General features: G+C 38.0%; 1 protein-coding gene across 3 annotated transcripts in view; it reads left to right on the forward strand.

Moving 5' to 3' along the window:
• Window positions 1-13,077, forward strand: part of LOC150078460 (epidermal growth factor receptor kinase substrate 8-like) — a 234,340-nt gene that overhangs the window by 70,660 nt on the left and 150,603 nt on the right. The window lies entirely within an intron of this gene.

A 13,077-nucleotide genomic window follows, 5' to 3' on the forward strand; every position in this document is an offset into this window, starting at 1 on the left:
TAGGAAAATTAGCAACTAAGGCCATACGGGGATATGCGGTGGTCATTCTCTGACCTTTCCGCATCCTCCGTATTTGGTGGTCACGGGCTCGAACCCCGGTCTAATCAAGAAGCGTGTGCTACGCACTGCTGCTCCTGCCCACCTGGCTACGGAGGCGCCGAGGAATCTTGTCGGTAAGGAGTGCAAAGGTGGAGGTTGTTCTGTAGGTCCTGGTCATTGCTAGGAGGGCAGCCCTTTGGGCCTGTAGTAATTGATTTTTCACAGCCTGTATGTTGACTCTGCCCCCATGCTCCCGCTCCATATGTTATTATTGGAAGCACAATACAATTGTAGTATAGATTTAGGATTCGGGGTTTATGGTCCTACTCCTTAGTAATATTAATAATCCTTCTTATATATGTATTGACTGTTTCGTTGACATACTTGACATGTTGGAAAAAACAGAGTCGGCAATCAAAGATTACTCCAAGGTATTTTGTATTGGCCATTGTATCTAACAGTGGGTGGCCTTGCCAGGTCTAATTTCTCCTTGAGGAGCATCTGTACTGTCTTGCGTGGATAAATCTGTAGCTTATGATGAGTAGTCCAGTCTTGGAGATATGTCATGATTGTATTGATCTGTTGTTCTCTTTGGGCTCTGGAGTTTCCCTCTACCAGCATGGCAAGGTCATCTGCATATGCCAGGAAGATAGTGTTTGGGTATTCTTTTCTGAGCCAGATAACAAATACCATTGTCCAACACAGGGGGCCCCAGGATGGACCCACTGCGGGCAGTCTCTGGTGACAGGCCTATGAACTTCCAGTTGGTTAGATCTGACAAGAAGTGTTCAGTCGGAGAAGTAGCTGGTAAACAGCAGATAAAGCAGGTTCAAGACTTCATGCTTCCTGAGTCTCTCCAGGACACTCTGCCACCATAAGGTGTCAATGCCCTCTTTAAAATCAACAAGGACAAGCAAGTACTTCTTGGTGGTGTTTATTGTTGTGGAGACTAGAGAAGTCATCGCATCTTCTGCAGAGCGCCCTTCAGTTAACCCATACTGGCGAGGGGATGCAAATGTTTGTGATGGATATAGGTCAATACTCTTTGTGCCATCAGTTTTTCCAGAATTTTGCCTAAAATTGGCAGCAGGGCAATGGGTCGATACGAGTTTGGATCCAGTGCAGGCTTGGTAAGGCTTTTGAGTAGCGTCTTCTTCCAGGTATGAGGGAAGGTTCCCTCCTGTAGACATGTGTTGTAGAGATTTTCAAGCACAGAGGAAATTCTTTCCAAGTTTGTTTGAGGATTTCTACCTCAATTCCATCAGTGCCAGGACATTTGCCAGACTTGCTTGACATTATAGCCTCTTCAATCTCTATTCTGGTAAAAGGACCTTCTTCAGTTGTACTTCTGTGAGTGAGATGGTTGTTTGCATTGTTGTCTCCTGGCTGGTGTCATCTTGGTGGACAATGGCATGAAGGATCCTATTCACGGACTTCCTCCAAGAGGTAGTTTCTTCATTTTCTCCATCTTGGGTAGAGGAAAAGATTTCCCCTGGATGGCATTTTGTGGTTACCAGCCGGTGCACAAGACCCCCAAGGGTCTGTTTCCCAGGTATGTATCTTTTGTTTGTGTTTTTATTCTGTACCGCTCCAGAAGGATTGCTACATCATTTTGACTCCTAGAGTAATCTCTTCTTGCCCTCTTATAATCTCTTCTGGCTGCCCTTGTTTGCATTCTCATAGCTGTGAGATTGTTAGTCCATCAGGCCACATGGTTGAATCTTCTTTTCTTTCTTGGGATAGAGATTTCAGATGCTTGTATGACTATGTTTTGCACCTCCTCAGCTTGGTGGTGTGCGGGGATATTGGTATTTCTGTGAGATAATAATAATAAAAATACATACTTCTTTTAACAATAAAAACAACAGAAATGAAACATATTTTTCTGTGGAGTGAAATTTTCTTAATAATTCAAACAACTTAAATCCGGGATTGTCCTGCATAATCTGGGACATCTGGTCACTTTACACTTATTACCAGTGGCGGACTGGTCAGGTGTCAACTTTTCCGATGGCAAATGGGCACCCTTGCAATAACATTAGACGATATGTTAAAACTGTTAATGACCTTTTAGTAGCTTGAAAATATAATAGTTGTGGGTGGGTCCCCTTTGTCTCCTGGCAACCAATATTTTTAGACCCAGTCCAATCGCAGAAATTCTTCAAGATTCATCAAGAAAATTTTCTTAAGTGAGTCCCCATGTGAACTAACAGCACATCCCTACATCGCACGCTCGCAGCTACACGGCTTGAAAAAATTAACAGAACACGTAGAAAATGTGGTGTAACTTGTGCAGTTTGCGATGAAGCGGGACAAAATTTGGTATGGTGGTGGTGTATCATAGAATAACAATGCAATTAGTAGACAGCGAGAACTTCGGACACAGATAAGGGACATTTATAGGGGTTGTATAACAATTACCAAAAAAGATCACGTTACGGAAGTTGATTCAAGATGTTCAAAAATATGGTCACAAGACATCAGTATGACATACGAATTCCTCCAACGCCTAAACAGGCCTGAAAGCGGAGAATCATACTCGATATAAGGGTGTCTATAAGATTCTGTGGCAAAAAATCCTATTCTTCCACCAGCGCAGACCTTAGCTCACCAACTGACTGAGAAGTTGGCTGTTAGTGAGCAATGCGATGCCCAAGGGTGTCCCACACATGTTCATCGAATTCAAGTCTGCTGATCGTGCTGGCCACGGCAGTCATTGGATATCTTCCGTTTCAAGATATTGTTCCACTACTTGAGTCTATGTGAGGGGCATTGTTGTCCATGAAAAAAATCTGGACCAAAGGCCCCCTAAAAAGTCGCACACAGGATTGGGGCATCTGTTCTTGGCTCTTCGCAGTTATGGTACCCTTATCAAAAACATGAAGAGGGGTGCGCCGTTGATCACTATTCCACCCCCACACGAGAACACTGGCTCCACTGTAAGTGTCCCTTTCCTCTAATGTTGGAGGGATGGTACCACATTCCTCATTGTCTCCAGAAAATAACGTTTTAATCTGTTTTTAGGCTAAAATGGGATTCGTCAGAGAACAGAACTGTACCCCATTTGTTAGAGCTCCAGGTCACATGTTCATGGCAGTAGCCATGAACGACGAGCTCTATGGTGGTTTGGGGTTAATGCGATACAAACACTGGCATCCTTGCATAGAGTCCACAATTCAGTTGGAAATGTTTTCACCTGTGGCCTCAGCAACCTCAAGAGACAGTTGATGACAGGACATCTTGCAGTTAGAGCCAGATAGTCTTGTAATGGTTCCTATCTCCTGAAACTTCTTCCATTATTATCATTGTATATAATTGCCTATGGTGGCACCTAGAGAAGTGTCCATCTCCACCATATATTCTATATTAAATGAAATCTAAAAAAAAAAAAAAACAGGCAACTCTGCCACAAGGGGGGGAAACACCCACGGAGGATGTTTGCCACCTGGCTCCCCGTCCCCAGGCTCATTAGAGCTCAGGGAAGGGGGACCAGGCGGCAAACATTATTACTTTATTAACTGTGCATCAAGCGCCAACTCCACTACCAATGGATGGAGTGCAATACCATTGGGAGCCGCCACCACCACCACCACCACCCCCTGGCTGCCTACACCAAGAGAGAGAAAAAAAAATTAATTAATTAAAAAAATAATAAATAAATAAAATAATAATAATAAATAAATATTTAAATAAAATAAAATAAAAATAATTAAATAAATTAATTAATTTTAAAAAAACATTAAGCCAATGTGCCACCTCCGCCTGTGACTGCCCGGTTTCAAGTCGTTCAACGGCTGCCATCCTAAAGAATCATCTAAACGACGATGACTTGCCATCCTGAGTACTAGGATGTGGCTATCCCACTGAACAAGCCAAAAAACGGGAATGAAGTGATGTGGTCGCAATCCGTATTTTTATAGGCATTAATAATTTGCATAACGTGCGTCTCTGTAAGGTGGTAGATTGATTTATGCCTATTATATCAAATATTCGTCTTCGGCGACGCTGTTCATAAAATATTAATGAAAAACATTTTGCATTTTGTTCTGTTAATTTTTACTGTAATCGAGCAGTATAGTATAGTGGTTTTAGCCTTAGTCAATCCACTCCATGTTGAAAAAGTTCGAATCGAATCACATATCGCCTTATAAGAACTTTCACGGGTTTTTGCACACTCTAGCTCAATAAGTCTGTCTGTGGAGATGTTTTTCGTGTATTTTCTTTTTTCGTGTAAAACTTTTTTTAAATCTCCAAAAATAGTAAAACTGACTGCAGAATACTTACTGTCTTCACACATTATTAATTAGACATCCAATAATAATTGTTTATTTCTGGATGATTTCGAAATGACAGTTTCGATAATTTTATTTTTTTAAAAAAAACTCGTTTTCTATATGTACGTCGTGCAATTTTTTTATTTTAGAGAAATATGGTCCTGAATAATTTACTCAGAAAAGATTACAAGTATTAGGTGCCAAGAAAATGGTTTTTGTGTCTCTGTTTTTGGATGTCGTAAAACAAGTGAGATGGCCTCGATATTTGTTAGGCTTGAAGCCAAACTTTCATTGAAGGCGGCAGAGTGTGATGTGGCTCACTGAGGTGGATCTTTAGCGTAGGAGCTACGGAAGTCTTCAATGCGTATCGTGGCACACCCTTTTCCAGAAATGGTTTCAAAAATAAATAGATAACTACCTCATAAGGTTAACTTAATAATGATGGTAATTTAATTTTTTGCTCTGTGTTTCTGTCTAAGTATGTGGTTATAGTCTGCTTATCACGAATCTAAAACATTTCAACATTCTTTGTGCACAGACAACCAAAATTTGCGATATAATAACGAGCACTTTAGAAACACTACTTTTAAGAATTTTTTTTTGTTATTATTATTTTTTTAAATTAATATAATTTACTGCAATGAACTTTTTTCTGAAAAATGAAAGGGAATGGCTGTCTTCTATTGTTCTAGCACGCAACTTAGTCGTACGGTTGTTTTCTAAACATAAATATGATAAAAATATCGTTCAATATGATATGATATTGAAACATATATGATAGTGAAACATACATATGATAAAAATATCATTCTAAACCAATGGTTCCCAAAATGTGCGCCGCGGCGTCCTGGGAAGCCGCGGGATATTTTAAATTTTCGAGGGAACCGCAGCGATACTCGACATCTGTCGGACACCGCGTGAACTACTAGCTTGAGCCAGTTCACAGATTCAACATTACTTATTAAGTTGTTTGGAACTATTTAATAAACAGAACTGTTAGGTATTTATTTTAGCTTAGGGGCGCCGTGAGAAAATTACTGTGACACTTAAGGGCGCCGTGAACGGAGAAAGTTTGGTAACCTCTGTTTTATAAATATGATAAAAAATACAGCGAATCATGCAGTTCAGTAACACAGAGTTTGGAAGAGATTGAGTCCGATTACTTTCTTGGATTTCCCTGTAATAAAAAAATACTATGTAAAACAAAAGTAATTGTTTTCAGCAAGAGAAGCACTAAGAGGTTCGCGAGTGAACCGTGGACATTCACGTTTTTTGAGCTCTAGCAAAACGGATAGGTAAATACGAAAAACCCGAGTTTTAGGACGAAATGCCTGAGATCGACTAACTCAGGCATGTTTGTATAAAAAAACCCATAAAAATTCTTCGCATAATTGACAGGATTCGAGCTGAGGTCTTTTCCACCTGGTGTGGAGAGGGCGGTGATTATACCAATTGTAGTACCAGTGAGGGCCAAGGTGATGGAGAACGAAAGAGACTTAGGGATAATTATATGTACAGTCCGACATGAAGTTTCCTGAACAGTGCCAACAGGCTGTTAGAACAGCTCATAGGATTCTGCCAATGGTATACAGGAACTTTTTCTTTGACGGCACACACACAAATTGAAAAATGTTGGCTGCAGAATAGATGTGTGAAATTTGCTTTCAGCCAGATTGGTGGAGGAAAACTACTATCTGGTGTTGTGGAAGTGAATAAATTTAAGGAAGAATGAGACATATAAGTTAGTGCAATAGCTGAAGTTGTGCAGTGGCATCATTACGAATATTGTCTCATCTTGCGAATTCCTTCACAAGATGAGACAATATTATCTCATTATACCTCGAGTAGGTAGCGCTTCCCCAGTAGAGAAAAGTATTCTTAATTATTCTTAGTGAGTACCACCACCCAGACGGTCGTTTCAGAGCTATTTGTCCCCTCATTGGTGAGTGGGTAAGTACCCTAATGGTATAACAGGTATATACCTGTTATACCTCATGTATAACAGCTATATATCTGTTATACATGAGGGGAAACGAAGGGATCCTCTCATCAAGAAAGGCTTAAAAATGCAAATGGAGCGTCTGGAGGCTAGGCACCTGCGAGGTGATCTGATTGACGTTTATAAGGCCTTGCTGATGGGATTCTTCCTCTTGCTCAGATTACGAACCTGAGGGGACATAAATTCAAATTGAGGAAGGACAGTTGTAGAATAGATGTTCGGAAATTTGCCTTTAGCCAGCGGGTGGTTGATTGCTGGGACAAACTTCTATCTGTTCTTGTTGTGGAAGTTGATAGCGAGATGTTCTTGTGGAAGTTGATAAATTCAAGGAAGAACTGGACAAACTTTTAGATCCAATGGTTGCGTGAAACGGATTTTTTTTTTTTTTTTTTTTTGGCTGAAGCTGTATAAAAACTTTGCTTTTTTGCGTCACATGCCTATACTAATGCTAATATCCCCTCAGGTCTTTGGGCACCCCCGGTGGCTGGCGGTTATGGCAATTTTGTTATTGGACATTTATATACGCAGCTTTTGATATCACGAATTTTTTTGAGTTGTAGGTAAGACATTTCGGCAAAGGCCAAGAAAGAAACAACGGAAACTTAATTTGTAACTTTCTGGTAAGTTGCCATACGATAGGTCGATAGCCTCACAATCTCACTGAATGATGCTTGTCTCTTATTGGTTTCTGCTGATCATTATAACAAACTTTTAAATGTCACTACGTTGCCTAATATTGTGTTGACCGCACAGTAAGGCATTTAAACTTACTGTCCGGTAAACAAATTGAGAAAATACTTCATAATATTCAAATTAAATAGATAAGTATTCTAATTAAAAGTATATATTTTTTTATTGTTTTATAAATTTGTTGGTTTAGCTGTTTGTTTAATTTTTAGTTACATTCAGTTTTCATTTTAGCTGTTTTCTCGAGTTTTAATATATCAACTATTGTTACTTTTAAGTAGAAGTACAGTATACTGTATTTTAATCTTTTTTATAACAAGGTACAAGTTAATCGAAACTGTATATTCCCTGGTAAGATTTAAAATACTGCCTTGCATATGATATATATATATATATATATATATATATATATATATATATATATATTTTTTTTTTTTTTTTTTTAATGGACACTAAACTCAAAACTGATTCCCGATATTTACTAGAAATATCTTTTATTAAAGTTCAATACACTGTATTTGAAAATGTTTTATTTCCAAATTAAAGATATGCGTAATCACTGTTAATCAACAAAATAAAATAGTTATTTCGAAGTTAGGATTAGCAATTACCTTTATGTCCACTGCCAAAATTTTGGTTTAATTTGGTTAGTAGCAACATCTTTTCGCCACAACGCATTGTTATATAAATCCGCTTGATAGACAATATTTTCGGTGTGGACTTTTTTCTTGATGGAGGTTAAAGTCTGTCTTATAATGCATATTTGTTAATTGTTCATGTTTTTTAATTAATATATTTTATTTACTCATGCATTTAATTCAATTTTATAGGTCTACCCCGAGGTAGGGATGTTAGGACTTGTAGCGAATGATAATGATCTAATTTGGAAATGCCTTTGGAATTCTCAAAGATTCTCATATCTCTATATTCAGAAATATCTGAAAATGTGTGGAATGAGAATGTACACATTTAGCACTGTTCGGCAACACAACAGTTACTTTACTTTAACCAGCAGTAGGTTGGATTCGATGATTGACTTTGTTTGTGATCCAAGTGGATCGTAGTATGCCGTGCAGGTTGGTCATAACAGACAAAAATAAGGTTTCAGTGTAACATTTGATTAATTTATTTAATCAGCAAATTTCCATCCTGCTGACATACTTTTTCGGTGCGTTAGCATATATGCGTACCTATTGTCTGTGAGTTCGAAAGTATTAACTTGACACCTAGGCAAAGGTGTCAACTTAATACTTTATGGAAAATCCATACACCTAGTGCAGGATTTTCATAAGATTTTAAATTTGGTTCCTTTTGGTTCAGGACCGATAGAAATGCGGAAATTATTTATTTTTTCGTTATATATCGCATAGGCTTATGCTATATTGCAGCTGAAGTAGGATTGCCAGCTCTCCTGAATTGGCCTGGACAATCTCGGAATTGAACCCGGATGGTCATACCCGTGACGCAAAATGGTCCGGAATTCGAGATAGACACCATCCAATTTTTTGCTTTCACTTCAGTGCTGAAGGTACCACTTTCACCTCAGTGTCGGTGAAATTAGTGTAGAATTATAAACAATTACATACTGTTTCCCGCTGCAAAATAAACATTATGCAGTAGCCACAACCTTAATTAAATTGTGTTTTTAAACTTGCTCTCCAGGTAAACGTCAGGAAATGGGTTATAACGTTCCAGTCGACTTTAGTTTGTTAAAAAAAAAAAATAATTTAACTATAATTTAGTAAGTCATCTGTGAGTTTTAGTTTGTTAAAAAAATAATTTCGTGTTAACCCTTTGTTCAGTGAAGATGAAAAACAGTTATTCAAATTATGATCATGAACATGAGCTGCATACCAGCTCAGCAAATGTACTGTAAAAGAAAAGACTGTTTACAAGGATGAGTGGGGGCATAATGAGAAATGGCTTGCTAAGGAGGATCAACAAAATGGTCAATGCAATTGGTGTCATTCAATATTTTCTGTAAAATATGAATGCTTGGGAACTGTGTAGACACTTATGAATTGCAAAAAGCATAAAAAAAATTCTGTAATTCAAACTCAATCAATTAATCATGTTTTTGTAAAAAAATATTTTTTTGAAGAGAATATGCTAATGGTAGGAGCAGGAAATATTGTTCCTATCAATATTTCATAATGTGAAGCATGGTTTGACTGCCATTCTAAGCTCATTCATAAGATTTTTGAAGACAATAATATAGTTAAGAAGTTTTCTTGTGGGTGTACTAAAGTGATGACTGTCACACTTCATGCTAAATGTACTAGGTCCATTTGCTCATCAATGCACTGTAGATGTTATGAAGGAGTCTGATTATTTTTCCATCTCTTCTGATGCCTCTAATATGAGAAATATAAAAACATTTTCATATAGTCGAATACTTCAATACAGAAAATGGCATATACCAGAAGATATTAGATTTCTATGAAGATCCTAATGAAACATCACTTGACTTTTTTTGATTGTATCAAAAAAAATTGAGAGTAATGAATTTTCCTTGCAGAATATCAGTGTTTACAGTGCTGATGTGTCGTCAGCTATAGAATGCATAATTCTACAGCTGACAACAGAAAGAAGTAAAGCATATGGTTAAAGCAAACTATAAATGCCACAATTATTAATAATTGTGTTAAGAAGGGCAGCAACTCCCTAAGTTGCAATATTGAGTGCTTTGTCTTCAAAGTATTTAGTGAGTTCACTTCATCTGCAAAATGAATGGATCAACTGACTCACTTTTGTGAGTTTGTTGATATTGAGCATAAAAATATATTACATCATGTGTCAACAAGGTAGCTGTCTCTTCTAACAGATGTTCAGCATATTGCACATAACTGACCAGTTCTAAAAGCTTACCTTATATCCAAAGGAAAAGATAACTGTTCTGAGACCATTCAAAAGTTTTTTGGCTATAACAAAGAAAATTTAAGTTCTGAGTCTGTGGCATATGCCAGAAGAAACAAGATAACTACAGCTTACCTGAATGTTACCTGTTTTTTCTGCACAATGTCCTACCCTTATTTGATAATGCTGTTTATGCATTAGAGAGTGATTTATGCCTATCCTTAGACGTTGATGACATTATGCGAGACCAGTTGAATCAGTTAAAAATATGAGGGGTAGATCAATTCTTTGGTAGTAATGTGCAATCCATTCTGAAGAAATTGCATGAAGAAGAGAGGAAAAAATCTACAGAAGTTCAAGTCTAATGTCAAAAAATATCTTCTTCCATCTTCTCAACCTTCAATCCATGCATGGTTCTAGGTACTATAGGGTTTAATACCTCATGTTTGAGATTTTCATATAAAAATTAAAAACTGTGATGGCAAATTGTTTCAGTAAATAACAACTCTTTGGCTGAAAATAAAACTTACAATCCAGTCTGAACTTCTTATCCTGTAATTTGAATTTATGGCCTCTGGTTCTGAAATTCTTTATGACTGAAGATTACAGACCTCAGCATACCCAATGAAATGGGAAGGGGTATAACTTAAATGATGCTTAATTATTTAAAATGAACTATTAGTATTTCCCAAAATTTATATGAAATATTTATTATTCATCCAATGTTTAAACAACTTTTTGTTTCAATAAAAAAATAAAAAGTTATTACATTATTATAAAGATAATTTGGTTTTGACTCCAATACTATTTTAAAGAAGAAACACTAATTGCCAAGAAACAAATGCAGAAAATTAATGTTACAATTAGAGTTACACCAAGCAATGTGTAGTTCTGCTACATGAGTATTAAGATACCTTAATATTCCAAATTAAATCACAAAATAAAAAAATCAAATCAACATTTGTTCCATCAGCACTGTTAGTTTAACTTCTGCTCTGGGGAAAATAATGGAGAGACTGGTTAAAGATGCAGAATCACCTAGACAAGACTGCAGTTATAGTTCAGACACAGCATGGGTTTGTTAAGGGGGGAGTCTTGTCTGACCAATTTGATTGGATACTATGATGTGGTCACAAAGGAACTGGATGCAAAAAATAATTTTGATATCATATACTTGGATTTCAGGAAAGCTTTTGATACTGTTGCACATGAAAGACTGCTGAAAAAATTGGAGAGGTATGGCATTAAGGGTAAGTTGCTACAACAGATAAAAGGATGGCTGAGTGGCAGAAGACAGAGAGTGGTAATTGGTGGACACTGCTCTTTGTGGACTAATGTTAGCGGAGTTCCCCAGGGGTCTGTGCTAGGCCCATTGTTGTTTTCTGTATTTATCAGTGATATTGATGAAGGTACATCAAGCCTAATATCCAAGTTTGCAGACGATACAAAGGTTGGTGGGGTTGTTAATGACAGTAAGGATGGTACGCTACTGCAACAAGATCTAGAAAACTTGAGCAGATTGACTGAGAGGTGGGAACTGAAATTTAACATTGACAAATGCAAAGTACTGCATATGGGTAAGTTCCTGTATATCATTGACAAGACCCCATGAGCTGCTCTTGCAGTTAGATATGAAGTTTTCTGAGGAGTGCTGGCAGGCTGCAAGAGCAGCTGATGGGGTCTTGTCAATGATATACAGGAACTTTGCTAGCAGCGATAAGGAGGTGATTATCCCTTTGTATAAGGCAATGGTCAGGCCACACCTTGAGTACTGCATACTGGTTAAGTACAGAGAAGGGCAACGAGAGTAGTGAGTGGAAAAAAGGGTTGCTGTTGCCAAGTAGGTTTAAGTTCTGCAAATTACAGCATCTGGAGACTAGGCACCTGCGAGCTGATCTGATTGAGGTGTATAAGACCTTGAATGGTTTGAGCAAGCTCAATACTGATGGGATTCTTCCTCTTGCTCAGATTCCAAACCCGAGGGGTCATAAATTCAAATCAAGGAAAGCCAGTTGTAGAATAGATGGGAGAAGGCAGAGTGTGGTAATCAATGGACACTGCTCATCTTGGACTAATGTTATTAGTGGAGTCCCTCAGGGTTCAGTGTTGGGTCCATTATTGTTTTCTGTATTTATAAATAATATTGATGATGGTATCAAGCTTAATGTCCAAGTTTGCAGACGATACAAAGTTGGCAGGGTTGTTAAGGACACTACTGACGCTATGCTGCTGCAACAGGATCTGGAAAGTTTGAGCAGATGGGCTGAGAGGTGGCAAATGAAGTTTAACATTGACAAATGTAAAGTACTACATATGGGAAACAGCAACTCCAGAGCAACGTATGAAATCTGTGGTACTACACTGACAGTGGTAGAGAATGAAAAGGACCTGAGGGTAATTGTGCAGGCAGATATGAAGTTCTCTGAGCAGTGCAGACGGGCTGCAAGAGTAGCTCATGGTGTCTTGTCAATGATATACAGGAATTTTTCTAGCAGGGATAAGGAGGTGATTATTCCCTTGTATAAGGCAATGGTCAGGCCACACCTTGAGTACTGTATACAGGTCTGGAGGCCTCATTTCAAGAAGGATGTAAAGCTGCTGGAACGAGTACAGAGAAGGGCAACAAGATTAGTGAATGGAACAAAGGGTTGCTCTTACGAAGAAAGGCTTAAGTTTTGCAAATTACAGTGTCTGGAGACTAGGCACCGGTGAGGTGATCTGATAGAGGTGTATAAAGTGTTGAATGGTTTGAACATGCTCAATGCTTGTGGGATTCTTCCTCTAGCTCAGAAAAATCACCTGAGAGGGCATAAATTCAAATTGAGGAAAGACAGATGTAGGATAGATGTGCGGAAATTTGCCTTTTGCCAGCGGGTAGTTGCTTGGTGGAATAGACTTCCATCCCTTGTTGTGGAAGTTGATAGCCTAAATAAATTTAAGGCTCAGCTGGACAGGTATTTCGAACGAACGGAGGGGTGAAGTGGAAGTTTTTTTTTTTTTTTTTTTGGCTGATGCTGCATAAGCTTGCTTTCTTGCATCATATGCCTCTACTAATGCTAATGCTAGATGTGTGGAAATTTGCCTTTAGGCAGCAGGTGGTCGATTGTTGGAACAAACTTCTATTTGTCATTGTGGAAGTTAACAGCTTAAATTCAATGAACTAGACAAACTTTGGAAGTGAATGGATGGGTGAAATGGGGAAGATTTTTTTTCTTTTTTTTT

The sequence above is a fragment of the Mastigoproctus giganteus genome, chromosome 11, assembly GCF_048544385.1.
Source record: "Mastigoproctus giganteus isolate SK-2022 chromosome 11, ASM4854438v1, whole genome shotgun sequence".
NCBI lineage: Eukaryota > Metazoa > Arthropoda > Arachnida > Uropygi > Thelyphonidae > Mastigoproctus > Mastigoproctus giganteus.